This window comes from Prenolepis imparis, unplaced genomic scaffold (assembly GCF_030444845.1).
Source record: "Prenolepis imparis isolate NDT839.2.m4 unplaced genomic scaffold, iyPreImpa1.0 SCAF_4, whole genome shotgun sequence".
NCBI lineage: Eukaryota > Metazoa > Arthropoda > Insecta > Hymenoptera > Formicidae > Prenolepis > Prenolepis imparis.
Window position 1 is genome coordinate 8,446,344 of NW_028141162.1, and position 27,516 is coordinate 8,473,859.

Genomic DNA, 27,516 nt, shown 5'->3' on the forward strand with positions numbered 1-27,516 from the left:
TAGCGTGAACAGGTTATTGTATTGCAATTTATGAGATGCCTCTATAATCTCGCGTGTCAACTATAATCGTAACATCGAGTTTTCAAACAGAATTGTCAGGTCGGATTTCCTCAGTTTATCTTTAACCTCGATACATAATCTCCATTATAGACTCATAATATACTTCCTGAAATTTATTGTAATCCGTATGTAAGGTACAAACTGTACGGCTTTTCAAAAATTATTGGATAAAAGAGATAAATTGCTTTTCATTGTTGTCTTCTGCAATTAGATGCATAGATGCATATAAGTACGACCTAGATATTTGTAAACCTTATTTATAAACAGCGTTATTATCTATCTCATTGATAAATTAATTCTAAGTGGTCATTTATATTATATTTCGTTAAACGACATGATTGTCTTGCGCATTTCAAAAAGTATAGGAAATCTTGCACGATTTTGATGAATTATCAATAAATAATTATACAATCATGAAACGTCTTTATTATTATGAACCTGGAAATTTTCTATACGATAACACTTTTGCATTTTATCTATTAAATCTGTCTACTTATCGATTATAGATGTGTAATTTTACAATAATTTTACACTCAAGTTATTTTAAGCATGCTTGTGATTGAACACTTTTTCGATAAGCGTTAACGTTATATAATAATATTATATATTCGAATATGTCTTAGAAATATAGAGAGAATCATAATATTATTGTTGCGGCGAAAAATTTCAAATAGAATTTCAAGGCAGTGCGTACAAAATGCACTCGGAATGAATTTCTATAACTTTATATATAAATACATATATTGTATATATATATTCGCGCAAATAGGATAGCAGATAAAGAGAAAAAATGAAGCGAATTGTATATAAAGCTGCATAAACTAAGAACGAATTTGAATAGTATGCCACAATAATTAAGACATGTACTTGATGTAAATTTTACGAGTTAAGTAGTAATTATTAAGGTCGAGAAGAGAGAGAGATATTACGAATTTCTTCGATGTAAAATGGATTAATATCCGAATTTACAGCATAATTAAGATTCACGGCGACAAACACGACGTAATTTCACGTGTCAATTAAGACGTTGAAAATATTATCCTAGTTTTTAGGTTTTAAAACGGAAAGAAATCTTTTCCATTTAAAAATTTAGTAACATAAGTATTTAATGTACAATCGGGAATGAAGCACTTTCTGTCACGCGCGATAAATCAGCGAACGGCGTGGACGCAATTGAAAAAAAAAATATGAAATCGGAGTAAATCTCGTGCGCGTGATTTTCCGCTTTAACGAACGATCCGACGGTTTCCTCTGACAATCTGTTCGCCGTGCCAGGGAGAAGGAAGATACGTTCCGTGAGCAATTGCAGAGCCGTCCACCCAGCGTTCCCCCGAGTGAACTTCAGTCTGTTTCGAGCGTGCCATCGAATTTTTCAAACTTCAACGTGATTTTCCATGAAGAGTTCCTCCGCCGGCATCGACGATTCTCTTGAAAAAACGACGAAGCATTGCTTTCAACAAAAATGCGGCATCGCACATATTCAGACTTGAACTAATACAAAACAGCTGCTAGATACATATTCGATTCGCTGCGTCAGGCTTCTTTCGGCTATTTCGATCATATAAATTATTGTATTTTTTTTCGCTAAATAAACATTTTAAAAGCGTTTATATGTGTACATTATATATTCTTTGATCCGCGAGAAATGTGGATATAGAAATAAATAAGTTTTATATATTCGAACGAAGTGGATTAATATAATAAAGAAGGAGGAGACGAGCCGGTCGATAAGCAGTTTTATATACAATGGCAAGGTACCAACTTTAAGCATGCTTCCAACTTTTTTCCTAAATAGAATATCCGCTTACAGCAAGCTGCTTTCAATGGTTGCCGCTAGGGAAAAGACAAAAGGGTAGACATGGGACACTTGCGAAATATGACCACTTTGTCTACGGACATCGACGGCTCTCGCTTCTACGCGTTTTCCACCTGAGAAACTTATGGCCCAGTTTCACGTTTCAAAGCAACTTTCAAGTCAAATTTTAATCAACATGCTAATTTTCAAGAAACAAGCGATGTGTGAAGGTAGCAATTTGAGGTGAACGTTAATGCCAGCATCCGTCCAGAGTCGACCAACTCACAATTAGTCCAAGTCTGTAGATGTATAACAGATATTTAAATTATACCATTATTTTATCTCTTATATATAATAAGATGACAAGTTATGTTACAATGGCAAATCTTTCTTCTTATCGTTAACATTGTTTCAAAGAAAAGAGTATTGTTTGTCTCTCAATTAATTCGCGTAGATACATTTACACACGCTATATATTTGAAAAAATTTATTTTTAATGTAAATTATCGTAAATTTATTATGCATTTTGCACGCAAGGCACAAACAGTTTATGAAAGAAACGCAATAAATTAATAAACAATTTTTCATCACGAGTGATTAAATGCTCAATCGTGCAGACGCGGTTATACAGTTTGCGAACCGTATCGCGATAGTAATAAAAGAGACCCGCACGCGAATTTATGAACGTATGGGCAGACAGTCGTGAGCCGTTTAACCGATCGTTGTACGTTCGAATTACGAGCCACTGACACCGGAAAAATTTCAGATAATACGAAAACAACGCGACAACCGGGCGGCCAAGTGCCAAAAGCCGGCGCGAAATGGAACGCGGATGAATTTTTTTTTTTTTTTTTTGTGTTGCGCCGTTGCATCCACACACTGTCACCATCGCGCGCCATCGACATCATCGCTCCTCCCCTGATGGTTCCGGCTCGAACTCGAACGGAGGACAGAGCACGCGTATTTGACACATTTCCGTCGTATGGAAAGCATGTCGAGAGCATATTTTTACATTTTTTTCTTCCCACGACCAATTCAACGAGCCGCTGTCACTCAAGTGCGCCATCACCTCTCTCTCGAGCTTTTCACTTCATTTTAACAGTCGATTCTTTTGGCGGCTCTCTTTCCTTCTCGCGTTATATTTAGCACTCTTTTTCCCTGCCCATCTTCCTCTATCACGCTCCATTCGTTCACTACTTTAACTCTCCTGTTCCCTTCCTCCGTGTCCATTTGTCCTTTCTGGTCGCCTCATTCCACGCGCACTTGCTCTCTCGCACTGTCATCGTGTTTTGTGCATTTCGTTCGCCCGCAAACAATGTTGCGGCCGCCCTCGTGCCTACGCGCTGTTTTCGCTGAATAAATTTAATTTAAATTTTCCTGCCGTTCGGGGAACGTTTATTAAGTAAATATATCACGTGGGGAGGGGAGGGACACAGAACGTTGTGCACACTGATATTTTCCGCGAAACTTGCACTACTAAAGCCGCGAGCACGTATTGCATCCGACCGCCATTGCCGTCATGAACGCGTATACATATATGTACATGTGTCCATGATGCACGCACGGAATAACCAGCGAAACGCGACTCCATGTTCACAGGATTAATTTATTAAGTTTCGCGCGCGAACCCTTTTACCCATCGTTTCATCGCCCCTAGTCGAGAATCGTATGGTATGCGAATTGGAAAATGTAGTTTTATGTTTTGTCGGAATTATATTAAAGCGTATATTGTTTGTAACGTGAATATTGTTTGTAACGCAATATGATAGGCGACATATGATTTTAAAGATCAGTTCTCTCTCGGACGAGCTTAAATTAAACTCTTTTCGAGTGTCAATATATATATCACATTTATATCCATAAACGTGCAATAATTGAAAACAGCTCTTGTTGGTGACATCAATGAAATGCAGAGTGTTGAATTATTCGGAAATATAATACAATTGCTATTCTTAATCATATACACATACGTACACATATGCAACGTAAATGCGTTGGCTTACGCAACAGTATAATACTACCATTAGATTGAAATTGAACAAATTATACTACTGAAATAAAGATCGAGAGAAAATAGAAAATAAAGCAAAATGGAGAAAAATGTAATATCGTATTTACAGTTAGAAAGCAATTAGAAAGTAATTAACTAGGCGCAAGCCTATAGGATTTTTTTATCCATCTCAATTTAAATCGGAAGCTGCTTGCAAAGAAAGAAATATGCGTAATAATGTTTTCTTAATCACGATTATAACGATTCACGTAATTGTTTTTTGAGATAGATACATGCACATGTGGAGAACTGAAAATAAAATTTTATCCTCGTTGTATCGAACAAGCGCACTTTTTGTGTCTATAGCAAGATTATACATAGAGAATCTATAAATACAGCGATTAAAGCACAGCTATGTTACACGTGTGTTCACTGACGTGCGTCAGTATTTGTTAGAAATCGTCTTTCCAGCCATAGTAAAATATAAAGATATTTATTTCGTTTTGTTTTTATGCGTCCCGCCATCAACTTGAATATTTTTTGCCAGTCTCTTACTACGAAGATTAGTATCTGTATTATGAACGACATGCTGTGCATCGCGCTGTCGCTTTAACTAAAGAATGACGAGGCGCATTTACAATTCCCCTTGTAGCAACACCATGGATGCAACGATAAAAATCCAAGCTTAAACCGACGGACATGTACAATTTTGTCTCCAATTACCATGTATGTATGGATAAAGATATCGAGCTGGTGAAAAAAAAACAAGAAAGAAAAATAGACGGAGAAAATTGCGACAAAAGGAATTGCCGTCGTTTATGGCGTCAAACAGACAATGATGATAGTAAAATAGCGAGGAGAAAGTCTGTTGGATTAAACCATCGTTCAGCTAGGATTAAACCATCGCGTAGCGAACCTTTAACCGCGATGAGAGTAAAGCACTTCCAGCGGCGGCCCAGGCCTTTTGATTTGAATGTAAGAGCGATTTTCCGTGCGAGGAGTTTGAAAATGTAAAAGCCAACCGTCCAAGAGTTCTGGTGTGACGCGGAAGAAAGTGGATAGAGAAACAGTTAGAGAAAGAAACGGAGAACGGAAGGAGAAGACAACCAAAAGAGTTAGAATATCGCGGCTCCGGCTTTGGGAAGAGGACGGAGTAACATAATTGCCTTTGCAAAGGAGATCACAAATTCGCCATTCACAGTCGGTCAGTGCGGCTGAAAGTGTCCTTTCGGGCGTAAGGTTTTTAATACGAAGCAGAAGGAGAGTGCCGCTTCTGGTTTTGAAAGCATCTTTTGAAGATCTCTCTCTTTCTCGTCCCTCTCTTTCTCTCTCTCTCTCTCTCTCTCTTGTTCATTTCCGTCTCTTTCGATTTTTCTTCTCCTTGCACTCTTGCGGCGCACCTTGCTGGCGTTGCGCGAGCCCGAACCAAATCGCCTCTGGTGGAATATCGATTATCGATATTTATTGCCGTACGGTCAGCATGCGTCGCCTATATATCCGACATTAGCTCGATCAAACGGCAAGATGTACGATTTTCGGAGCCAGTCGGATATCGTCGAGTGCATCGCCGGCTGATCGGAAGATGATTTTCACGTACTGATATCTAAGCTGATGGCGGTATCGAACAATGCACGTTTATGTAACAATACGAGATCGTTCATTCACGCCGCTTCCTTGACAATGCTCTGTATCTGCTCCGCTTTACATTCGGCGATAATAACCTGGTTCGGTCGGAATTTCGGTCACGAGGGGTCGGAATTTCGCGTTGCACTAGATCGGTTACATCGTGTTCGGCTTTCGCATCGACGTTACGACACAAATGCAGCTTTCATATAGAAGCAGAACATCTATCGCTATGAAAGAAATGGAGATTCTCAAAGAACCTAAGGCTGAAGAGAGGTAGCGCAGATAGAGAAGTGTCGCAATCTTTAACATTGCGCCGTCGGCTGATTACGAAACTTTTGACGTAGCGATGTTACATCTCTTTATGGAAATAACCGATCGGGATAGCACAAACGAAGCTTATGCGCAAAATTTCACAGTAATGGGACACTTTTTTTTATCGAAATATCATAGCCTTGATGCTCTGCCCTTGTGCACCCGATGTCAAACGAGATATGAATGTTTACGACGGCGACTTGTCGTAAGAACTGTAATTTACTGGTTGCATTTTGTAAGACGTCATACACCGCGACTGGAAACCGTCTGAACCGTATATGTCTTGTGCGCCGTATTCTTCTTGCTCGTAAATGCAGATCGTCCCAGTGGTATCACCCGTCTTCCCTCAGGCTGTCACGGGAAACGTTTTGTCTAGCTATCGAATAATATGCGCGCGAAATGTGCCGAACATAATACGTGTGCAACGAAAACGTTTACGCGATACAGGAAAGAGACGCGAGAAAGGTGATCGGCGCTATATTCGATTTCGAAGTTGTCTGTTCGCTTGAACGGTCCACTTTATCATGGTGCAACATGATTTCTGCTCGTATTCGAGACAGAGAAAGGGTTTTCAAGAAAAAGGGAGAGGCGAGTTCCATGTTGCTTGTTACTTGTAAAGTTTTAACTTGATTTCTTCAGCAGTTTCTTGATGTCTAATGGGAGAGTTTCAAACTCAGTACTCATAATTGCATTACTTAATCGATCATATAAATCGATTCTCACTCCGACGTGTCATTTTCGAAGAAACTGACGCGGAAGCTAGAGTGGAAAAGTGAAGAATGGAAACTTAAACCAAGTAAGTTTATAAAACAGTATAAAGTTTGTAAACCATGTAATAAAAGACGATATAAGTTTATAGAAGCAATATTGCACGTGCAGTGAACGTTCACAAAAGGGATCGCGTGTTAATCTTCGCATACGTGTTACATGATTGAGTTTTAAGTACTTTAAAATTAATACTGTTAATTTTTATTATGTTAAAAAGTTTTTCGAAGGATTCTTTCGCGATGATTTTTACGATAACAAAAGAATATAAGAGAGAAAAAGGCAGTTTCGTCTTTGTCAACAGATATGCAAACGAGTAATACAATCAAGAATCGTAGAAATATTACAGGAAATGAAAAGGAATTTATAAGGCTCAATGTCTCGAGAAATATAAATATAAGTGCATCTAGCATCAATCTTGATATTGTAAATTACTCGCTTTACAATAACAAGATAAGCCCGTTGTTGTTCGTATAGAAATTGTAAGATACGTATCGTTGTAATTTCTTTCGTGTTTACGTTGGATAGAAAGTCGTTGAAAATATAACTGTTTTTCATAAATATATATATGCAATGTAATTTTTTCCTCATTGAGCGAGATTATAAAATGTATCTTAAATTCTATCATAATAATTTCTCTTTCTCTTTAATTGCCGAAAAATTAAAGCATATCTTCTATATTTATATAATTTATTTCATCTATGAGAGAGAGGATTATGAAGCATAATTGAAAAAATCTTTAATACACAAAAAGTATATCGTTCTAAAGTATATCGTTTACGTGATTTCGTATGAAAAACGTAAAATTGCTGTCCGAGAAGATATCCAGTACGAACGGATCAGATTTACAGACGAAATCCGTATCTAGAGATATCTTTCCCTGGCGACGAGATTCGTGGACGAGGGAACGGTACGCGCGAAAAATATACGCAGCACCACGTAGGGGAAATAAATTAGGTGCCTTAGAAACGAATCGGGGAAACTGAAGACAGTCAATTATCGAGAAAACCTCGCATTCTCTAGAGATTACTGTGTACCTTTATATCCTCAAATCTCGATATATGGAGATTTTAGCTTTCCACAATTGGAGCAATTTAAATCATTTTACAATTAGAATAATTCAGTTAATTTAAAAAATTCACACTTGGACTAGAAACTGTTTTATAAGTACACCAAATACTTGTTATTTTAAGAATGAGAACACGGAATCGATCAGGTAGAATTTATTTTTGTAACTTTTTCCAAAACTTTTTTAATTCATTCATCATCGTGAATGCAATATTCCACTTAATATATCATAAGAAATATCCGATTCGGTCAAGGAATAATTTGAAGGACTTACGTTTCTTACGAGAGAAGTCGAAATCTAGGTCGTCTATCTGCCTACATTTGATATGTCACGTTTGACTGCAGAGTCTCGTACAATTGTAACCAGAGACAATTGTGATGTGGTGTCAAAGTGACACAAGTACAAAAGGACAAGCGAGGGTGAGCTTCCGTCTGTAACAGCATTCTTGTACTACGTGGTATCGTGTTACAATCGTCTATTGAATGCTCAATGGTGCAGATTACTACGTCATTTAGAATCGAGAATCATAATATTTTATGCAAACTTATTCTAACGTGATAAACCATGTCGCAGAACATTTCTAATTTTGCAAAATAAATACGCGATAAAATACATATATAGAAGACAAATCAAATTTCTATAATTACATTACGTACAAGAGTTTTTTTTTAGAGATCCCGCATCTACACTTCTCACACTAACATTTGCTCGTGACTATATGTCGTTTATCGGATAGACATCTCGTTTGCACGAACTCGGTCGACGAGCGAGGAAAGTAATGCCGGTAAGCGACTAGAAACGCGCGCGCCGAGAGATAAAATCCCATCGTAGCATGTGGACCTGACAGCTTCTTGTTCGTTTCGTCGTTATAAATTTAAGATGCATCCGCATCTGCGCGCGAGCGGCGCGCGAGGAAGTAGGGCAGCAGTCGCGGTACCCTCTTATCTGATTTTTGCGGAGGGCAACGTCCATTTTATACCCTCGTATTTTCCGCCTCGACGTGGTAATCAGAAAGATCTATAGTTACATCGCCGCTGAAGTTCTATTCGACGTTACGTACGTCCCGCGATAAATAGACAGCCGAAGGCGATTACACACACCTTTATATATACCGTAATGAATTATCGTCAGCGCGTTCTCAAGTTTACGTACTGCGGTTTCTATGTGTACGTTTAACGTAATTATATAGAATTGAAAATCACGCGACGAGCTTTAAGTCACAAGAGCTTAAGCGAAAACACAATATGACAAGAAGAAGCAGAGCTGATTCGATCGAAGAAGTAGCTCTTTAAAAAAAAAGGAAAAAGTTTGTACTAAATCCTTTAAAATCTCTGTAAACGATTCTGAAATTAAAACGAAATTAAAACTTTAAGCTGAGCTTACGTTTCTGATCAATCAATCACGAAGTGTGGTTGAATTTTTGAGCCGCTTCTCGTCGTCAAGAGAAGATTAAACGATCGTCCAGGAAAAAACGCACACACCCTCCTTTCGAGATCTCCTTTCCGTCTCGGGTCAAGGAGAAACCTAATAAAGATTTGCTTGCGAGACTTTAGTTGCTGAAAACCGATCGATCGCCACCCATTTAATCTCGCCGCTCTCGATATACTCTGCGAGAAAGATATCGTTGCACGATACACGTTCAACCCTTGGTGTATATAGTACTCAAGATTGCATCGCTCGCGACGAATGAATCGCTCGCTCCCGCTGTTGTATATGAATAAACGCTACAGGGGGGATCATACTCTTCGCGTTGTTATCAGCCATCGCATTACCCGCTTTCAACCGCGATGAATCCTGCAAGTAGACGTCGGAACTCGAAAGAACACGACGAGTTCCGCGCGTAAGTGATTACGAGATGTGCGGCGGAACCCTTTCCCAGATTCGCGCAGAGCTCCTCGGGACGTTAGGTGCACTTTTCGCAGAAATCGATCCCGTATCCTTACTCGTCTGCAACACGGAAACGCTTCTTCCTTGATAAATTTAATTTACATTGGGTTAACTTTGGAACAGACAGCGTACTCTAACTTTCCTCCGAGCGCAATTGACGATTATATCTAGCCTCGACGGGGGATTCTCAGTTTTTCTCTCTAACAAAGTTCGAAATTAAATGAAAAAATCGATTAAGTATATTTAATTAAAAACTGTTTCCTGATGCACACTTGCTGGGCGCGCAATAAGTTTTGCGGGGCTGAAAAATAAAATTAGCTTATAAAAATTTCACATCCGTACATATATGTACGTCGATGTCGATAAAAGAGCTCACCGCGCATGTTTAAAGCTCGACTATTATTCCAAAGTCGTTTAGTGTCTATAAAATTAGCTACTCCCTAAAATTCAAAACAATTACGTTAATTACATTCTTTCGGATATAATGTAATAAACGATATAATCTGCGCGATTTAGCACGCAACGATGCGTGTAGGTACAAATTTTTTTGATCAGTCACGTGAAGCTCATTAACTTTCGGTCTTAACGAGGCGAAAAGTACGTAGAGGCGTGCATTAATTCGCGCGGTAACGTTCCATTCTTACCGGATTTTGCTTCCTGTTTCCTCGTACGGGCGACAATTTTTCCGTTCGTATTAGTCTGCCGGAAAAAGCAATAACGTCTCTTTATCTCGACACCGCGAGAGCCGTGAACCATCTTCTCTGCCGCGCGCGAATATTTTATTCCCTCTATTCTCGAGAGTCCCCGCAGTTTCCGGTTTCTTTACACTACTGCGTCCCGCGTCTCGCCTTGAATATTCTTTTCTCTTATTTTATTTCCCGCGTACGTATATTTCTCGCGTCCGGTTTCCTCGTGTGCGTGATGCTTTTCACATACAGACGTGTGTATACGCCATCAGACTTATACGTGACAGCGTTTACCATCGGGTCGGGTTTAAATCAATAATCCTGAAGACGGTGACATGAGACAGTTTGCCGGTGTAGTTAGCGAGGCAATGCAAGTTGGAAACGTCCACATCTAACCAAGGTAATTGCAACATTAAATTCAATTTGCCTACCGTCGCCCGTAGGATGTGCGCCGCGAAATTGCACGTGCAAAGGACAAGGTTGATCCTGTGACGTAAGAAAAAGAGAAAACTTTATGGAAAATTTATACATTTATTTCCCAATTCGTTCAAGTTTAAATTGATATATTGTAAGCTTGAATTTATGAGCGCTTTTTAATTCAGACTTACGTTAATGCTCATCCTCGCTGCTAATTATTCATGTGTTTTTCTATTGAATTTTTATTATAATAAATAACTAAAGCACAAAGTTGCGAACGTAAATGCATTTGTAAATATTCCAATACGTATAATATGGATGATCTGCTTAGCGCACCGACATTTGATAGCTGATTAACGATCGGAGGAAATTATTTTTTTTATATATCAACTAGAAGTTAACTAAGTTAAAGGAGTTAAAATAAACACTAGAACAATTGTGCGCACACTGACAGCATTAACCACATTGTATTCCGCTTGCTTTATAATGAACTTAAAATCGCATTAGCTAAACTCGCACAGCTGCTTCAGATCGGAGTGTCCGTTATTTTTAGGACGCACTAAAATATGTTATAACGTTCGGCCGCTCAATTTCCTGTTTGAGCAAGACTCTCGCGCAATTACCCCCGGTCCCTATTGAACGCGCATATAATGGTGCTCGTGGCTTTTACCGGTCTCGAAAACAGGAAGCGTAAAGTTTTCATAATAACGCATCCTCTCCGTTAGATAGGGAGACCCAATTGCCACAGGATGCACACAGGGTCCGCCAGCACAAAGGTTCGCCTTTTTTCCTGCTTCAGCCGCATCTGCACGGAACAGCGAACGCTTATGCGAACCCTTACCCGCAGGGGAATAATTTTAGAAAAGATTTCCTCATTCAAAGGATGAGATAAACCATTTTAAACACTTTCCGTAAAACAAGAGTACAGAGAGCGTGTTTCAGCTTTACGGTGAACGCAGGATCCGCCTGAGATTAATCGAAACAGTAGCGAAACTGTATTCATTATGCAAAACTAAATATAATATATTATGTTTAAGCGCAACCGAATTCCTACTTTGCGTTGCTGTATGTTATATACTATTTACAGAGACGAGAGAGGAAAAATATATTTATAGATTGTATTATATATAACAAAGCACTGAAATAGATCGCGCTATAAGAATTGGTCCAATCTTTACGAAACGTAGATCTTTCTTAAAAATTATACAGTTGCTTTCTCGCTTACCTAATTATTGAACCTAATTATTAAATAGAGGTAGTGAAAAGTTTTGCAAAAAATCAGAAATTTCCGCAAAAAAAAAGACGAAGAGAGCGCGCGACGTCAGATAGTAAATTATAATTTCACTTTGCATTTAAGTGCATCATAAAGCTTTTAATTATATACATTTTCATTTATCGCAACTGCACTTTAAATACAGCGCTTTCTTGTATACAACGCTGCATAATAAAAACATGAAATATATTAGTACATTAAAATCATTAAATCTTTGATTATGTAATGCAGATACTATTTATGCTTACGGATATGGCTTATCTACTATCTATTCCGATGCAATCAACTATGATAAATTTTGTAAACTTATAAAATAAACATTGTATTTTATGAGCGAGCTTAAATATTACCTATCATTTCCAAAATATAAATTTGCTTAGCAGCAATATATAGTTGCATGTGTGTCTATTTTGTAAAATTTTAAACTGTAAGAGCTTATATAAATATATGTATATGTATATGCACACATGAAAATAACGTAATCAATACCGTGTTTAAATTTTAATATATATTATTTTCACATTTTTTATCAAATTCACACAAGAGCAAGATAAAATCGCACATTGTAATATGATAAGATGATGCCTTTTTTTGATAATATATATAAAATGTATAAAATGTATATGCATATACAAAATACACACGCGTGTATTTTGTATATGCATATACATTTTATACATTTTATATATATTATCAAAAATATATAATTATATATATTATCAAAAAAATATTCACAAATATATATGTATATACAAAATACACACGCGTGTATTTTGTATATACATATATATTTGTGAAAAGAGAGAGAAAGTTTCGTTAATAAAATATTTTTCGGAAAATGTGTCCAAGCCGATTATTTTTGTGCAGGCACGCGTAAAAATATTGTATCACTTTTCAAAGCAGACTCCATTGTTGTATAGCAGTGTATAAATGAATAGCTATAGTTACATAAAAGTCGTTTGGCATGGTGTGCACCTGGCTAATATACTCCATGTATTATTACTTTTATTTTCAGCATTCGAGCATCACAGCTCGTCAATACTGATCTAGATGAACGAATTTTGCCGATATTAAATTTACGGTCTCTTTATTAAAACTTTCGACGACACATGCAAATTTAATGTAATTAAGTTGGATTTCACAAACGAAGCATTACTGTGTGGATCTTGATGCTATATCAAAAAACATTCATTAAAGCATGCTCGTTAAACATGCAGAGTCTGATAATACCCTTTCTCATATGAACGTATATTCGCGTGTGCGATTTTAATAGTACAATAAATACACATATATAGGCATATAGAAGTAAATAAATCAATTGCGATAAGTATGACACGTGATAAAAACACATCAACTAATTACATTTTACGAGCGACGCATAATTCACCCTCGTAAATATATAACACTAACATAGAAATTTTTAAGTTTTGAAACAGTTTTCAAAACCGATGCATAACGTCATGTTTTCAATAATGAAGGAAATGAATAAACCAACAATTTTGTGCGGCGGAAAAATATCATCTTGGGTCGAGTTAGCGCGCGAAACTGTTTTTTGGATTCATCCGGTGTCATTTCCCCGGCAATCTGCCTGGCTCTGCAAATACATATTTTTTTCGTCCTCGCTGGATTAACTTTGCCGGGGCGTAGGGTGAGAGCTATCGACGATGCAATTTATATCGCGTGAACTACGACCATTTTGAAAAGCGGTATGCACAGTAAGCCTGCGATGCAATAAAAACTTTAACGTGGAATATTATACGCGTTTGAATCAATTTTTTTCCCCGCAAACTCTTGATGTTCTCTCTTCTTGCTCCAAACATTTTTGCATTTTTCCGAAGCCCCGATCTTATATTCGCATAATATGCTAATATCTCAAGGGATGCATATTACCGAACTGGGACGCGTCCGTATTCATCGAACGCAGAAATATGAGGCGTATCACCGTTTGCAGAAATTGCTTGACCGATCGGAACTTGCACTTTGAATGTCCTTCGGGGTAGTCGCATGATGATTATGCCCGAAGGCTCACTTCGCTGCGGTGGAACATCAATTAGGCAAATGCGAGAGAATTTCACCGCAATCAGACCTATTGGGAGAATATCGAGAAACGCTGATTTATCTAATTGCGTAACTACTTTTGATAAAGCGCGTCAATATTTTCACGTAATTTCATAAACAATCACATTATGAAGTATTCGTCATTCAACGTGCATTTGTATTATTTATGCTAAAAATATACATAGTATTCCAGATTTTTTGTTATCGTTTCTTTTATATTTTACGTTCTTCATCAAGCCGTCTTCTAATTTTATTCCGATTATACACTAACTAGAATAAGTATACATGCGGTTATCGGCATATCGGGGCAGCGAGTGCATCACTTGACGCCAAAAAGAAAACTCGAGTGCTGCGAAAGGAGCCGTAGTGCTTTCACCGAGGTTTGCTCACTGATCGATGGTTGTAACACCACCATAGCACTGCGGAGGGCTTGTGAACGACGCGGCGCTTTGTGAAAACGTTCATATTTCTCGTTTGGGGATATCGGTGGCTTCATTGAACTCGGTGCGGTGATAAGTTCGACGAAGAAACGAGGACATGGAGCGTAGGCGGAGATAAGTATACGAGGGGAGATCCGCTATCCTGAGGTCGGCGGTCAGGTCCGAGCGACGCCGTGGCGATGACAGCGCGATATGTCAAACCATTGTCCCCCTTCGTTCTCTCGTTACGTTCCCTCTTGTCGCCGCCGTTCTTCTTCGCACCATGTAAGACCAGCAAACTAATTATGCACGTTGCTGCACGTGACAATATGATTGCGTTTCGATTCCCGATAAGATATCTTTGTATCATTTGCAATGGCGCGATTAAAGCTCGCCATCGATAGAAATTAACTTATGCGTTCTTTAAAAAATGCTTTAAAATCGTTATCGTTAACATTATATAGGTACATATAAACAATGTATATTTCAGTCAGTTAAAAAAATGTTTATTTGCAGGATCTATATGATTTATGTTTGTACATTATAGATTTAATATAATTTTCTATGCGTAGCGTTATTACAATTTACACAAGATTAGATTTATAGTGTTATTATCAGGATCAGCAAAATTTTTGTTGGGGTAAATTTCAATATATATGCATGGAACGTACGAGATACATATATTTAAATTCACATGAATTCACATGAATCAGCTTTTTTATGAATTCTTGCTAAGTAACGAATAAATTCGAAAAACTCGGTTTTCGGCTGGCACTTTATTTCTTCTCCGCGAATCGCATCTACAAAGCTTTTCATCCTTCCGCTGTTTTCACAATGAACGCTCATTTCGTTTTTAAGAGAGAGTAATTTGGGAAATATGACTTCCGCGGTAAGTTTTTCAAAGTTTTACAAGCCTCATAAAAGGTCGACTAGAATCAGCGCTATATAGGATCAAAGTACTTTTCGAGCAATAAATAAGGGGCGGCCAGTTGCTTAGAAATACGCAGCGGTGTCTGAAAAGTTTCGACGAGCGGCGAAATGGCCCGTGGTAGAAACACCGCATTGATTTCAAACTGAATAAATGTATATGCGAGTATACATTAGAGCATCGATACGATTCCTGTGAAAATCGAACGGGAAAATAAATTCGTACGACTAGCCGTTTTTAACGTAATGGCGCAATCTTGTTTTTTTTTTTTTTTTTTTAATAAAAAGAAATCTTGTATATATATTTAAATTTAGATTTATGAACTACGATTCTGATTTAATACATATTTCGAATATCATTGTTGTACTGCTTTCAATATTTTATTCGAGTCAATTATTCCTGTACAGAAATTAAACAAAGTAGATTGCAACTAAATTGTTTCACTGAAATTTTAATAAATTTCACACGATAGGAAGTCGACAATAATAATCCATTAGATGGCGTAATCGGAAACGCACTTATAGCGCATGAAAGTGTAAAAGCCAGACTAGCTCTTCTGTTGGCAGGAAACGAAAGTTAGATCGAACAAAGCAATTATAGTCTTGAAGTCGCTTCGTGCACTACCTGAAAGTTCTAACCGCATCTGGTATTCATCCGAAGGGACGTAATAAAGGAGAGAGTAAGACGGGCAGTATGCTGCGAGAAGTTGCAAAACTTTCTGTTCTCTCTCGTCGCATCGGCTTAAAAAGTCACTGATTGTCGATCGTTGAACGTCGCCTAATATTTGCCAACTTCGAGGGGAAGAGCATGTTCTCGTTACATATTTACCGAGGTAAGACGACCTGTGCACGAAACACACGCCCGTGAACAAGACATCACGATGCTGTCTACGAAATTGCGGCGGAAGGTGCGGTGCTTGTTCTACCGTAAAACTTCCTTGCTTCTCGAAGCGTTATTAATTTTCCGTGATGCGTAAAGTAATACCATAATAGCTGCAGCACTTTAGTCGCAATATTATAATTAAAATGTTTCACTTGATAAACACAGCGCAACTCTCAGTTAAAATTTATCACTGATAATGTGACGTTTAAAATTATTCCAATGCCAAGTAAATCCAAAAATGTTGGCGCTATATTTTAGGATTTTTTTACAAGATTGCCAACGTAATATATTTATACATCTTTCAACAAAGGAGTACGTTCATTTTGGAAACCACTACGGTCACACGAGAGTGCTTCCGCGCTTTAAGACACTATAATTATATTTTCTGCGAGAAACCTCGAGGTAAATGAAAGTTAAATCAAAGTCTTGGCTTGAGGCACATTGGTCGAGGAAAACGTCGAGATAGCGGATGTTGAAAGTCTTCGCTGTAAGTTTTGTATATCGGTCTTACTTATAACATTAAGTTACGAAATAATCTAGATATAAATGAGAGGTTAAACAGAATCTGTTAGCATATTACGATTAATACAAAATACAAGATTGCATCTGTGCGTTTGAAGATATTCAAATTAAAAAAGTGTGATACATATATTTACGACATTTAAACTGTCATGTTAAAATTAATACACCATGTTTCAAAATGTCATTTTGCATGTATTTTGAAACGCTCTCAGCACTTTCACATGAGCGCATTAAAATAAAATATCTCGTTGTTAAAGCAGAATTTGCAACATAGTGCTTTATTAAATAGCTCTGTGCATATATATATATATATATACATATATGTGTAATGCGTGTGAGAAAAAATATTAAAATATAACAGTTATATTAAAAATAAAAGTAATATTCAGAGTTTATTCGAATTTATTAATTAATCGTGCTTTAAGAAAAACAAAGTTGAATGATAGAAGATGTAGAGATACTAAATCGCGGCGTCGTAGCAAAAGTTCGTGATGCAGCAGCCGCAGATAAAGGCAGCTATTTGTTACAATTAGGTTCTCTTCCGCGGGCTGCAGACGGTGTCCCCAGGTTGCACTTGCTCACTTCACCCCAGGCACTTCTTGTCACCGTCCTTGCACTCTGCACCCTCGTATGCATTCAAGCGACTCCGTCACCTCGAGCGTCTCAAATGGAATTACGTGAAATGGCGGTCGCGTTTTCGTAATATTCGGTGGCACCCTCATTCTCCTTGCGCGACTTCCATTGTACGTTACCAACGTCGAGTACGTGCATATAATTGCTGAGTGTCGAGAGCAAAAGCTCCTCTCAATACAGACGCAGTTTATTCTTCGAGACGTAGTCTGAACAAGTGCCATTAATTTTTCACGTAAAAGAAAGATAAATCGTATTGCTAATATAATATTTATTTTTTATATTTCTCTTTAATATTTATTTTCAGATTATTTCTATTTTGAGAAAGACGTAGAAATAATGCGAGTGTATTTATTTTTTTACTCGCGAATAAAATGCTTTCCCTTTTTCATGTATGTATGCGATTAATTAATTATTGTCATTAGAAGAAATTTATACAGCAATGTGAGCGGATAAAGAATACGCAACTTTTTTCACTGGACGAATTTTGAATAGAAAATTGATTGATTATTATTAATTTTTCATAATTTTCTTAGACATCTTAAAAAAGTATATCAGAATAACATTTATTTCTTTTATAAGAGAATCACTTCAAATGAGTATTCTCAGTAATCGTTTCAATAACGCTTCTCCACTAACCCCAACTTCTCTGCTACCTACTGGACATATCGGCTTTCAGCTCAAAAGGCTCAATTGGCTTCGGTCCGAGCTTCCTCACACCACAGCATTCAAACACAGGATCATATCTGTCTATATTCATGAGCAATACCTATACGGAACGGAGGAAGATGCAAATGTCGTGCGTTTCCGTCCCAAGATCCGGGTGCAATTTTCGCAGAGCCCATGGGAGGACATACGTTTCCTCTCCTACGTCCGAATATATATTATAATGGAGCATAAAGAAGGATTCCTTTCCTTTGCAGATTCGATTCCCCTTTCAAATGCAAAAATTTTCTGCTCGGCACACTTCCGCAATTTTTATTTAGAGTTCTCAAGTAACTATATTTGATCACAGATTTATAATAACAGACAGTTTAACTCTCTTACTGACGTTGATGTTAATCTAGTATATCTTTTTGTTATTTTACAAACAAAAATGATAAAAATAAAACTCGTATTTTTTATCCATCATATATATGTCAAGTTAGAGAAGATATATTTTGTTGATATATATCACACACGTAGAGTGTACAAAATTTCCGACAAAATTCGGGGGTAAAAATTTTCTCGAGCGTATTTGGCACTGACACTGAAGATCTCAAATACTGTCACTCGCCTAACAAAAGTACCGGCTCCGCTAACATAGCTTTGAATGTGATTTCTTTACATGGAATATCGAACAAAAATTTGTTCCTATATAGTTTGTACTATGTTGTAAGCACAACTCGTCAATAGAACTAACCGTATATTTCAATAACCTCCATCTCGTTATATTCTACATTCTACGACCTGAATATACTAGGAATTTACACCATAGCTCGCGACAAGAATAAACAAAATATAAGTCTAGTACTATGCATATATATCAATTTACTTTTATCAAACAAGATCTAAATCAACGATTGTTTTTTTTTAACAGGTTCGCACAATATTGTCTTCAATAAATTTATCTATTCTCGATGTACCTCGACATATATTGAATTTTATTATCCGAAAAATGATACAGGATTGATGTGAGATTGTGTATTGTGCAGAAACATAAATACAAGGGAAATAAAGGATACTTCAAAAATGGATAACTGCATTGCCAGTCGCTATCGCAACGTTCTGAGACGGGTGAGATAACGTTACCTATAATAGCAGGAAAACTGGAAACTGGTATTGGGGTAATCTCCTGTTCAGGAAATTTATCCGCCATCTCGGCAGCTTCCGCCTACATCGCTCTTTCCAACTCCCTCTTCGGCTTCGCCATTTTGCTAGGATTAATACTTATGTCCTATGGTACAGCTTGCTGAAATTTACTGCAAGATAAGATCGGTAAGATAGAGTTGTTCGTATAGTTTAGATTACATTATGCCGATATGATGCCGCATCAAGATTAAATCGTATTTAGGTAACATGATTGTACCATTTTCGAGAAAATGCTTAGTAGAAATTAGTATTGCGCTGCATTTTAGTGTACATATATAATATGTTTAATACAACAATATTATATATATAATATCAAAATAACGTTAATGATACGACTTTATCTGATATCAATATTTTATATCGAGCCAAATAGCTTATCATGAATAATAAATGCCAACAATTTTACGAGGTTGTTCATACGAGGAATAATAACTTTCGAAAGGTGAATAGGGAAGAGCGATTAATTTTCAGCCAAGTAGCTTAATAAACCATGTCATCTAGTTGGAGAAATTATTGGGCATGCTAGGAATTTAATTGAATCTCAACCGTGCAATTTCTACCTTCGAGATCTGCACAAGACACGACAGATCCGTCATAACTATGGCTTAGGAAGGAAGTAAAAGGATATGTTGGATTATAAATTTCAATGTATATGGCATGTCTCCTCGCTACAGCCATACGATACTCATAAATATTTAAAGAGAACCAAGAATGTAAAAATATATTTTACAAAAAAAAAAAACAAAAAACTGTGCCAAGAACACATTTCGTGAACTTACATCAAATACTATTCCATTTTTATCACGGTTGAATATTGCGGATCTTCGAAAAAAACGCTGAGAGTCTTTTCCAACGTCTGCTTCCCGAGAATGTTAGGTATTCTTCTTACCTCTCGAAGACTGGTACTCAGAATTGCTGCTGCGAAAAGGCGCAGAATCCATCTAACATCGACAGAGAATAATATCACTATGGCCACTTGAATCGTTCAAGTACCGTGGTATTCTCGGATCATCGCTCTCTTGTCGATGAACAGAGAAAGAGAGAAAGAGAGATTTCCACAGAAACGTCGGCGGTGATGCTGCACGGTGATATTTGCCATCGACGTATCGACATCATACTGCACCAAGTATAGACGTACAAGTATAGAATTACAAAGCTCATATCGCCGTCTATACTCAATGTTATTCTTTGAAATTACTTCAAAAAATAAACTTAGCAAAGATGATTGATATATACGACCAGTTTATTAAGATAACATTTGCTACGCGAAGGTCTTATGTTTGAATCAAATGTTGTACAGAATATATATCTCTATTTTCATCGAAGATGTTAAAAATGCATAAGATAATAAAGATTAGACAAGACGAGAGATAGAATTTTCAATATATTTTTAATTTATTAAATTATTTTTTTTAATAACTTTATAAATTAATATTATGAAAGAGGTAAAAATATATATATATACAAAATTAACTCGAAAGGACCATAAAAGCAAACAAAATATATTAATACATAAACCCCGCATGTGGATGGCTACACAGCTATCGATAAAAGTACCCTCCAGCTTGAAGTAGCACGTTCAGAAAAGCCGAACAACGCAGACGTGTGTGATAGGCGATAGAGTGTAGTATCGTAAATGTATACACAGGCTATGAAAGTCCGTGTAACCAACGATCTCATTGGGTACCATAGGATATATTGCGGCAGCTTTTATATATATGTACGGGGATATCTTTTGCCTACTTTGAAATTCTTCTACATTAAAGTACAGAAAGTATGGATAGCATAAATGATCCAACTATACGTATATCATTCTGGTTACTATATTCTTAATCAACTTTTTTTTCTCCCTTTTTTGTATCTATTCCATCTCCATTTTACGGTAATTTCCACAAATTCTTTAGATTTCTACGAAATTACGGTTCAAGTAATTTACTGCACCAAATCCGGCGCAATTACTTATCCATTAATCTTACTGTATTGTCGCACTCCGAACGTACCGTTGCGCCGTATCGATTTGTTGGTTCCGTGCAATGCATGACATTTTTGCATACGCCTTGAACCTCGGGTAGCCGATATCGAAAATCTACGGGGAGAATCTCGCTCGCTCTTCGCTCTTCTCGTGAAATTATTTTGCCGTTCGCTCATCTCGGTCGTTGCACTTCGCGAGACGCGACTCGCGCGAAAAGGAGCAAGAATGCGGCGCATCAGCGCGATTCTCGGAGGAGCCAAATTACAATTTAGACGCATGAATAGTTACAAACGCGGTCTAAGATGCGGATTAAGGATCCTCCGGCGCGGCGTTATACTAGCGCATTCCAGGGAAGCCACTGCAGGTAGATCATTAACTCCCCGAATTGCTGTCGGTCGTAATACATACTTGGTATGGGTGTTGGAAGAAGCATTTTTGGCCAGACCTAAAGAAGAAGCTCTGAGAATAACGAAGGAAACGCCGGTGAAGAAAAAATTAATTTATCAAGATACATAGTTTGATAGTTGCAGCCCTTCGTATATGTATGTATGTTATCATTATGTTCTCGCGTTCCTATCTTGCTGGTCTTTCTACCGAGTCTGAAAAACTTGATAAACTGGCGGAAAATGAGCCTTGAGAGTCAACAGTTTGAACCGATACAGCCTATAGAAGGAGATTCGCGCGGTGTTTGATGGTGGGCGGATAGATTGGTACGTGGATGATAGAGAGTATGGGAAGGACAGAGAAACGGCAGGGAAATGGGCTCGGCTGTCACATACACGTACTCCCCGGAGCTGCAAACTGATAGTGGACAGATACTGCGCATTCGTGGCGCACGGTTAGAATTAATTGCCAATGTTTGGCCCGGTACATGGATATTGGGATGAATGTTCGTTAGCGAGTACGGTTCCCCCGGCATTATCCCGGCAGAACGAGTTATCCCGTCAGGGCGTTAAGGTACTTATGTTGGTTCTGATGCCCGGAAACGAGCATCGTGTTCGTTGATAATGGGAGTACGGTCATTAATCATGTGGCGAAATTAAAAAAAAAAAAAAATTGGCGAATCGGATTTTGAACGGTGAAAAATATCCGCTTTAATAAGTAATATTCAATGGACGCGCACACATGGCGATCTAATGGTAACAACACGTGACTTTAATGTTCGGAAATAACGTTTCGAGTAGACTGTGTAAACGCGGCTGTTGTTTGAATAGCCTACTTTGATGCGTTCATCATGTCAGTGGAATAATATCGCGCGATATCATTAATTTTTACACAACAATTAATAATTCGATAAAATATCGGCGGCCAAGTATAAATATTGTTTATATGTGTTAATATTAAAACTGATTATTTTGTTGCCGTGTTTTCATCATTTTATTAATAATAAATTATATATTATATTGTTTTCGAAATGAGGATCCATGTACGCGCAATGAGAATTCGCAGTAACATAATACATGTATCTGCAGTTGACGTAATCGCATGCGAGATGAGATGATTCCTAAATATACCGCTAATCGTGGCACGCCACGTCGCAACGACGTAGGCAGATTCTCAAAACGATCCTCGAAACGAGGCTCTAGCGCGTTACCCTTTTTTTCCCCTCACGTACGTAGCTAAATTTCAGTCAGATAACGCGCGCGCGGAAGAATCCAAAATGCACGGCCAATTTAAAAGTTAACGACATCACCTTGCATGCGAAGATTATGTTAATGTAGGATTTCGGTGGATGCACTTTTCGAGCCAGAGACTCGGCCTACTCGCATGTGTATAGACGCGCCCGAATATATACAGGTGGACGCCTCAGACAGGGACAACCCTGGCGAAGCCATAGAGTGTGGGAACGATTATTGCTCCGGGTATAAAACGTAACTACTTCCTTCCGTGGCGGCAAAGTGTGACAGTTTTGTAGTCGCCCTCGGCCTCCAACGGCTCGGTATAATGGTAAGTGAATCAAGTCCACGCCCAAGCGCGCCACGGTCGGTTTTAAATAAAGAAACCGCGCGGCGTAACGTGATTTCTCGTCGCCGACGAATACGAGCCAACGAACGAGGGAAAGAGAGTTCGCTTTTATCCTCGCTTAAGGGTTCGTCGACGACGACGACAGTGCCGTAATTGCGTCGTGATCCACGTTAACGTACAATAATTGGCAAACGTGCGCGATGTCTTTCCAGTCGAACGCGAGCTTCGAATTTTCTTGTTGCACGTGGAATGCGAGATCCGCTCCCGGCATGCCGGAATTCTCAAAGAAATTCCGTAGACTAGTAGTTGGGCTTTTATTTTCGAATGCGTCGTTGGCGCGAGATATCCGATCGATGTAAGTATCCAATAATACGATCGTGATTTACGGAATGCACAAATAACGTATACCGTTTATATACCTCCGGTAGAGCGTATGATCCTGCGCGAACTGTACGGTAAGACTAGGAAACGAAATTTTCTTTTTTTTTTTCTTTTTTATCTAAAATCTAATTTTCCGTTCTATTTAAGAAAAATAAAGTTTATATTTAAGTTCCCGGTTAAGTTTTAAGTAAATTGTTGCGTAACTTAAACTTACTCTGTGTCGAATAGAGATATAACCGAAAGGATTCCCGCGAAGTATCCTCGCCGTCGACGGAATTCTTATCTTTTGCACTTATCCTTTATCATTTCGAAACTTCGGAACTTTATCTTCGATGCAACTCTGTCGCCGATGTAAATGACTTCATTTTCGGATTATCTGGAAACTTACCTGAAATTAAAGAAAAAATATTTTTGAATATTCTTTCTCTTTATTTTAAGAATATTAAAATAAAATCATTTTTTTAATAGACAAAATGCAGATGTATTTTTGTACATATAATATTTTCTTATTCTTATAGAAGACAAGAAAACGCAATTGCGAAAAAATGTTTGTAAAAATTGTTCTGAAAGCATCCTACAACGCAGTATGTTTCTACGGCTTCATCAACGCATATTAAGTAGCTTACGTTATTTTAAATATTCAATAAGAAGCGATTGTAACACATCGCTGGAAGAGATGATAAAGGTAAATCGACTTTTCTTTTAAAAAGTTTGAGTTTTGTTCAGCAAGTTTTCCATCCGATATAAGTATCAAGGTAACAAGCATTGTACATAGGGATTATATAATGCTATATGAATGATACAATGAAATGGAAAAAGTTCTTAGAATTTTTCCTTCAATAATAAGAAAGCATTTCCTGTTTAAAGCAGTTTTATGTATTATAGCGAGGATTAGAAGTAACAAATATCCTGTTTGCGAACTTACTTTTTCTGAAACTAATGAATGTCAAGAAATAAATAAATCAATAAATTAATTTTCTACAGAATGATGTATTTGATTCCTCTCAACAGACGATCTCTCTATATATTTGAATCTTACGTAAAACTATGTAAATTAATACATAATAATATATAAAATTACGTAAAACTTGTTCAAATCAATCAGATGACACTAATTGATCGTAAGATAAAAACATGAAAATTATGCCAAGGCTAATAACATCTAATTAATTTCATCGATTACACGAATATATGTTAGAATATTTAGAATTTAGAATATGAAGCACGCAAAGCTGGAAGCATTTTTTAAATTAATGCTAATTAATATAAACAAATAAACTTCTCCGTTGTCAGCGTCTAATTATATGGATGTGCGATGCGCTGGTGTACGATTCCACTAACTGCACAAGAAATTACACGAGCCACGTGCAACCGTTGGAGTCGACTGTGTTTCGTCTTCCTGAGCGTAGACGTACAAAGTTTCGCGTCTTCGCCGTAACAGTATGTATCGTCCCAACTGTAGGTTATGACTTGTGCCAGGACACATAATTAATCTGTCAGTTACGAGGAGGTAACAGAATGAAAAGACAGGAAGGAGTGCCTGGGTGTATAATGGCTCTGAAGTGTCGGGAAAGAAGCTGCATCGGTCGCTGGCAGGCTACTTACAACTTCACCTGCTACTTCGTAACGAGAATGTAGAAATACAACATAATAAACGGTAATCGTGAAACGCACGTTAGAGAGGACTTTAATTTTTCCCTTAAAATGAATATCGTGCACTTTATGAAAAATCTGTCTCTGTTTTCTTTTTTTGCTTTAGCTCTTGGCTTTTGTTTCTTTCGAAGCGAATGGTCCGTAAGTCCATCACTGAATTCTCCAACTAATTCTGAATAAATACTCTATGGTCGTGGCTTGCGAGATACTTTTCTTTTGCGACTAGATAAAGCGCGAAGGAATCTCGTTTAACTTCGTTGCCGCGTCGACAGAGAAAAGCTGTATTTGCCGAGAATTCACTTGCGATCTCACAAGTTTATTTTGCTAAGTTAGAAGAAATTATTTATCGAATGTTCTGAGATTAATAAAAATTTTTTTTATACGTGATTGTTTATTTTCTAAATAAAAACAATGTAGCCAATAATATTAGTTTGTTAGAGAGATTGTGTGTATGACATAAAATTTCCATAATATTATCTTATAAAATATTTAATAAAAAAGAACATATATACATTATAATAAAATATAATATGTTTCTCTTTTATTTATTTGAATATCAACGGAAAAATAGGATACAACAATATTTTTTATTATTTATTATTTATAAATTCGTTTTCACTGAAATTGATTACAGAATTCACATTTTGTCAGCACAATAAATATATGAATATATTAATATAGTAAGTCTGTACCGGATATTAGCGTGATTTGGTTTTGCATTCTTCATCACCTCTTGCGGTTAAAAGTAAATTAACCGAGCATGCAATTCGCTGTTTTAAACATTCTTCTAACGCAGTACGCTTCCTGTTGGACAGCTCGACGTTTAACCTATATTTCCGAGCAAATGCATGCTTCCTCGTTGAAATATGCAGCCGTTAGTCGGTCAACAGTCTTTTTTTATTGGCCGTTCCAGACAGTCTAGTCATCACTGCGCTCCGAAATGTCGCACATCCGTGCAATAAGAGAATTAAGGACCGCGAATTTAATAAAAGTAGAAAATGCATATATTTCGTCCTGATGTCGGAACACTCGCATTTATTGCACAACGGAAAAGCACGTCTATATATAGAAATTTCAGCGGGCTAAAATTCAACGAGGCGCAGAGGAAATCGAAGTTAAATTTATATGAAACGAATTTAGGTAGAAAATATAATTGAAGATATAAATCTGGGCATTTTCGCGTAACCGATATAATATCCTTTTTTAACAGAAACGAACATTGAATTTATTGCGGCTTGTTAGCGTCACGCCTGAAAATCTCAGGTCATACACAGAGGTGTTATAAAAAATCTTTAACCTGTCCTATAAGCGAGTTTGCGTCGCAGTAATTTCCACTTGGCTTCTTTCCACCCTCAGACCACCCCAATGACCCAAGGATATTCCCTTCGGTGTTACCTCTCATGCTGACCAACTCGTGTTTTTTCTCACCCTTAACCTGAGGTGAACGTGAGGTTAACCATGAGGGTAGAAGTAGAACGGTGTAAAGGGGAGGTCGTCTGACCGAAGCGAGGATAAAGCGTGGAGAATTCGGAGAAGAATTGGTGGAATCAACAAAGAAATGCCCTCACAGCAAACTCTAGGAAAATTCGATCCCTTACTTGCTAAACGTACTCGATAAAATTATTTAAAATATCCACGATACGCGTTTCAAACAGCTATAGAGGTCATATTCAACAATTAATTAAGTAGCGCAGTGATAACCTCCGTAAGACGGACGCGCGTATATAAATAATGTAAGAAAGTAGAACAAAGTTGAATGATGTCTACACTTTTCAGGGAGGAAAAATATTCCATGGTTTATGACTGGGTTTACGGTTGCAGAAGATTCTATCGATTTCCTCCTGCAATACTGTCGGAGACGGCAACGTAACATTTCATTCTAGTGTCATGGCATCTAGCACTTTTTATTACAGTCGTCAAACATGAAGATTAATGTAACTTTTTGACTAATAATCGCAATACATTATTGCAGTGCAAAAAGTTCTTGTAATTTCTAATGAATGTATTTAATGAATGACATGTTACCATTAATAACAAAAAAAAATAAGAATTGTAGACTAAAGAAAAATAAATATATATATATTAAAATATAAATATTAAAATATATTACATAAAATGTGTATAAATAAACGTACATATTTATCATAAAAATTTTTAGCAAATTTTTTGCAACTTGAATAGCTCTTGCGATACGCTTTTATTCATTATAATGTATACTAATATGTATACTAATATTAGAATTGTGCAATATAGGAAACGAAAGAAGGAAATGCTTCAGTGACATATTCCAAATGGATCGCACTTATTGCGAAGAAAATATGTACTTGCGAGACGTTAGCAGTTGACAGATTTGATCTTCGTGACTCTACTTAGAA

General features: G+C 37.2%; 2 protein-coding genes across 7 annotated transcripts in view; one reads left to right on the plus strand and one right to left on the minus strand.

The window, feature by feature from the left end:
* Window positions 1–27,516, minus strand: part of Ten-a (Teneurin-a transmembrane protein) — a 466,667-nt gene that overhangs the window by 411,805 nt on the left and 27,346 nt on the right. The window contains exon 2 of one of the 6 annotated variants that reach the window (XM_083036188.1): window positions 23,703–23,876. The exons of the other annotated variants lie outside the window; for them this stretch is intronic. The gene's annotated coding sequence lies outside the window, so the exon portion shown is untranslated. The remainder of the gene's footprint in view (window positions 1–23,702; window positions 23,877–27,516) is intronic. 6 annotated transcript variants of the gene reach the window in all.
* Window positions 1–27,516, plus strand: part of LOC145935111 (uncharacterized) — a 194,950-nt gene that overhangs the window by 142,019 nt on the left and 25,415 nt on the right. The gene's annotated exons all lie outside the window — the stretch shown is intronic.